The sequence below is a fragment of the Meles meles genome, chromosome 10, assembly GCF_922984935.1.
Source record: "Meles meles chromosome 10, mMelMel3.1 paternal haplotype, whole genome shotgun sequence".
NCBI lineage: Eukaryota > Metazoa > Chordata > Mammalia > Carnivora > Mustelidae > Meles > Meles meles.
The window spans coordinates 9,488,540-9,493,449 of record NC_060075.1 but is presented as its reverse complement, the minus strand read 5'-3'; the positions used below and the strand labels follow the sequence as shown (position 1 = coordinate 9,493,449).

General features: G+C 37.7%; 1 pseudogene; it reads left to right on the top strand.

Moving 5' to 3' along the window:
* Nucleotides 1-1,945: 1,945 nt before the first annotated feature.
* On the top strand, nt 1,946-2,796 carry LOC123952131 (annotated as a pseudogene).
* The last annotated feature ends 2,114 nt before the right edge of the window (nt 2,797-4,910 follow it).

Sequence of the window (4,910 nt, the reverse complement as noted above, 5' to 3'; positions counted from 1 at the left end):
TAGAGGATATAGTGTGGGGGCACCTGGGTGGTTCAGTGGGTTGGGTCTCTGCCTTCGGTTCAGGTCATGATCTCAGGGTCCTGGGATCGAGCCCCGCATCGGGCTCCCTGCTCAGCAGCGAGCCTGCTTCCCCCTCTCTCTCTGCCTGCCTCTCTGCCTACTTCTGATCTCTGTCTGTCAAACAAATAAATAAAATCTTTAAAAAAAGATTTAAAAAATTAAGAATATAGTGTGATTGACTTATTTCACTAAGCATGATACGCTCTAGTTCCATCCACTGATATGAGGACATGGAGAAGCAACATGGGGGGGTAGGGGGATAGGAGAAGAATAAATGAAACAAGATGGGATTGGGAGGGAGACAAACCATAAATGACTCTTAATCTCACAAAACAAACTGGGGGTTGCTGGGGGGAGGTGGGATTGGGGGAGGGGGAGCGGGCTATGGACATTGGGGAGGGGAGGCGAACCATAAGAGACTATGGACTCTGAAAAACAACCTGAGGGTTTTGAAGGGTCAGGGGTGGGAGGTTGGGGGAACAGGTGGTGGGTGATGGGGAGGGCACGTTTTGCATGGAGCACTGGGTGTTGTGCAAAAAGAATGAATACTGTTACGCTGAAAAAATAAATAAAAAGGGAAAAAAAAAAAAAAAAAAAAAAAGAATATAGTGTGAAAAGAGGAAATTCCCCATGAACCGATAAGAAATTTTAGAGCAGCGACTGAAACTAATTTTTAAAGGTCAGCTAGGTATGTTACTGATAATAATTTTTAAAAACCCATAATATTGTGGATGAAGAATTCCGTTAATGCACTTTTCAGCAGAATGGAAACAACTAGGTGAAGAACTGATGAATTTAAACAGCGAAAACTAGATATACAAACTGAAACAAAGAGAAAAATAAAATCAAACAAGTAAACAAACCAAAGCAAAATAGAACAGAAAAGAGCTGTGGGACAATATTAAGGAATCCAGTATCTGTGCATTTGGAGTCCCAAAGGTAATGAGGAGAAGATATATTTGAAGAAACAGAAGATATATTTGAAGACCTATGGATAAAAATTTCCCAAAATTAATGATGGACAAGAAGCCACTTTTGCAAAAACTTGGATATCCCATAAAGGAAAAGTACAATGAAAATGTAGCTAGACAATATGCAAGCAATACCATACCTTGCATACAAACATTAATTTTAAGTTGATCATAGATTAGATGTAAGTGCTCAAACTATAAAGCTTTTAGAAGAAAAAGTAGGGCAAATATTTATAACTTTCAGATATGCAAATATTTTTATATACGATACAAATAAAAGCATGAAACATAAAAGAAAACCATGATAAATTCAACTATAACATCATCTTGAAGGGCTGTTCCTTGACAGACATTCAAGTTAATAAGAAAACAAGACTCAGACTGGGAGAAAATATTTGCAAATGACATTTCCTATGAAAGACTTTCAACCAGAATATGGAGAACTTCAAATGTAATAAAACAAAGACGAGCAACCTAGTTTAAACAGTGAGCAGAATAAAATAAACATAATTTTGCCTAAAGAAGCTATATTGATAACAAATAAATACATGAAAAATGCTTAACATTATTAACCACTATAGTTACGCTAATTGAAATGACAGTAAGAGGTTACTTTATGGGGCCCCTGGGTGGCTCAGTGGGTTAAAGTCTCTGCCTTCAGCTCAAGTCATGAGGGATCGAGTCCCACATCGGGCTCTCTGCTCAGCAGGGAGCCTGCTTCCCTCTCACTCTCTCTGCCTGCCTCTCTGCCTACTTGTGATCTCTGTCTGTCAAATAAATAAATAAAATCTTTTAATAAAAAAAAGAGGTTATTTTACAAAGACCGGATTAGCTGGCATTAAAAAGACTGTCAGTAACGGGGTTCGCAGCACCTCACCAGAAACCGCCCCCGCAGCAAGCGAGCGAGTGCCGAGGCGTCGGGAAAATGGCAGACAGTTTTTCACTTAATGATGCTTTATCTGGGTCTGGAAACCCAAACCCTCAAGGATGGCCTGGTCAATGGGGAAACCAGCCTGCTGGAGCAGAAGGCTATCCAGGGTCCTCCTATCCTGGTGCATACACTGGACAGGCCCCTCCTGGCGGCTACCCTGGACAGGCACCTCCAGGAGCCTACCCTGGCCCAACAGCTCCTGCTTATCCTGGACCATCCGCATCAGGAGCCCACCCTGGGCAACCGAGTGGGCCCGGGGCCTACCCGCCTCCTGGACAGCCAAGTGCTCCTGGAGCCCAGTCCGCTGCTGGCGCCTTTGGCATCCCTGCTGGACCACTGACTGTACCTTATGACCTGCCCTTGCCCGGAGGAGTCATGCCTCGCATGCTGATAACAATTCTGGGCACAACGAAGCCCAATGCAAACAGATTTGCTTTAGATTTCAAGAGAGGGAATGACGTTGCTTTCCACTTTAACCCATGCTTCAGTGAGGACAACCAGAGAGTCATTGTTTGCAATACAAAGCTGGATAACATCTGGGGAAAGAAGAAAGACCGGCGACTTTCCCATTGGAACGTGGTAAACCATTCAAAATACAAGTGCTGGTTGAATCTGACCACTTCAAGGTTGCGGTCAATGATGCTCACTTGTTGCAGTACAATCATCGGATGAAAAATCTCCAGGAAATCAGCAAACTGGGAATTTCTGGTGACACAGATCTCACCAGTGCTTCACACGTTATGATATAATCTTAAAGGAGAAGATTTTAAAAAGAAGAAATTGAATATAAACCCTTACACATTGAAACTTCATGTTTCCTGATTGAAAATTTTCACTTTTAATCATTCATCCTTCTTGTAAATCTTCGATTTAATAAACATTCTAAGGGTTAAAAAAAAAAAAAAAAAAGACTGTCAGTAACATGTGCTCACAAGCGTGTGGAGAAATTGAAACTTCCGTACACTGCTGATAGAAATGCAAAACGGCACAGTCAGTTTAGAAACAAACTTAGCAGTTTCTTATATATTGAGATATCTTCAACCATATGCTGTCACACATGTTACCACAGCGAGTTCGTTCCTAGAAATTTATCCCAAAGGGGGAAGCACACATCTGCACAAAGACACGGGTGCAAATGTTTATAGCCATTATTTATAATCAGAAAAACTAAAAGCAGCCCAATATCTTTCAGCTAATGAATGAATTTAAAAAATTGTGTAATATTCAAACAAGCAAATAATAGTCAGAAATAGAAAAGAACAGATAGATTCAACAATATGAATACGTCTCCAAAGCATTAAACGAAGTTAAATAAGCTAAACTACAATCATCAAACAGTCTGACATTAATCTCCTTGAAGGCAATGTCTAATAGAGTATCTGACAAAAAAATATGCTTCAATAAGAAATTATTGAGAAAACTAATTAATTATCTTACAGCTCTAGATGTCAGATATTTTGTAAATGAGTGTGTGAAAAGCTAGTAGGTAAGTAATTATAAGACCCTCCTGGCCCCTACAGTGAATCATTCTTTTAAGGGAAAATTCAGTCTCTTTGTTTCCATATCTCTGTTAATATACAGAAGATATATTCAGAATTAGAGGAGATAGAATAAACATTCTATATTAGACTAATACTAGGCTAAAATGATCCATAAATAGTTTTTATAAAAACAAGCAAACAAACAAACAAAAAATCAAGCTTTAACTAAGTTTACAGTTTGGATTAGATTGAGGCTCACAATCTGAATTCATATATAACCCAGGCAGGTTAGCAATTAGGCTTAAAGTAGCCCAAGAAGTAGATTTAAATATGCCAAAATATTTAGTGAAAATACTGACAATGCAATGATTCCATTAATGGAATACCAGTTAATTTTTAGAATCACAATCTAGTAATATTTGTAAAAATGAATTTAAATTCATTTAGGATTGATTTGGTTTACCTTACTTTGATTGTGAATTGTTTCTCTAATTTACTGAAGGTTTTGCAAATAATTTAACCCTGTTTTTCAATTCCTCCAAATCAAAATGTTTACTAATTTCAGGGAGTTTTTGAAGAAAATACAAAATGATCAGGTAAATATTTAAATGTTTTCAAATCTATAGTCAATTGAAAGTCTCATTTTATAGATGGAATGTAAAAAAAAATCATAATACTATCTCGGTTATCACAAGTCCAGCAGGCAAAAACAAGAAAAATAAGTGACTGAATAAATTGTATTTGTAGGAAAGAAAAAGATATGCTCAACTGGCTTCAACTTGATTTAATGATAGTACAGTAGATATTTATAGTAGTTCATTAGTTTACTGGAGAGTGTTGAAAGAGTTAAGGGTCCTTAATTTCAGACTGAAGTTTCAAACCAAGAAAAGTTTAAGTATAATCCATAAAAGCAAATACAGTGTTGCTTACTATTTATTGAAACCCACCTCCTAAGTAGGGGCACCCTGATTATATTAGGCAGGTGCAGAGATAATATAATCTGAAAAGTCTTCTAAAGTCCCTCCTCTCCTAAAATATTATAGCCATTATTGATATATACTAAAAAGTAGAGACTTAAGTGCTTGATATACTGAGCTAGGTTAGAACACACAAGCTTTTTCAAATCCAAGTGTGAGTGAAAACATTCTTTGGCAACTTTGTTCATTATTTTAACTTTGTATTCTAGGAAGTCATCTCATAAACAAGGTAAAATACGTAAAGCAGATCACAATGCTAGTGAATGAACAAGTCTCCCCATTGTCTGTCTCGTATCTCTAAGAAATGCCCCTGAAGTTTGGTGGTCTTGGCAGCTTTTATATACATTGAGACGTTAATGAGTTAATGAGTTAATGAGTTAATGAGAATCATGGAACTATGGACTCATTGCCGTTACATGCCAGCCATATTATGTCTTAGGAAGAACTTCTACAGTCATCTACAAAAATAGTTCTGCTACTCAGTGAGTTG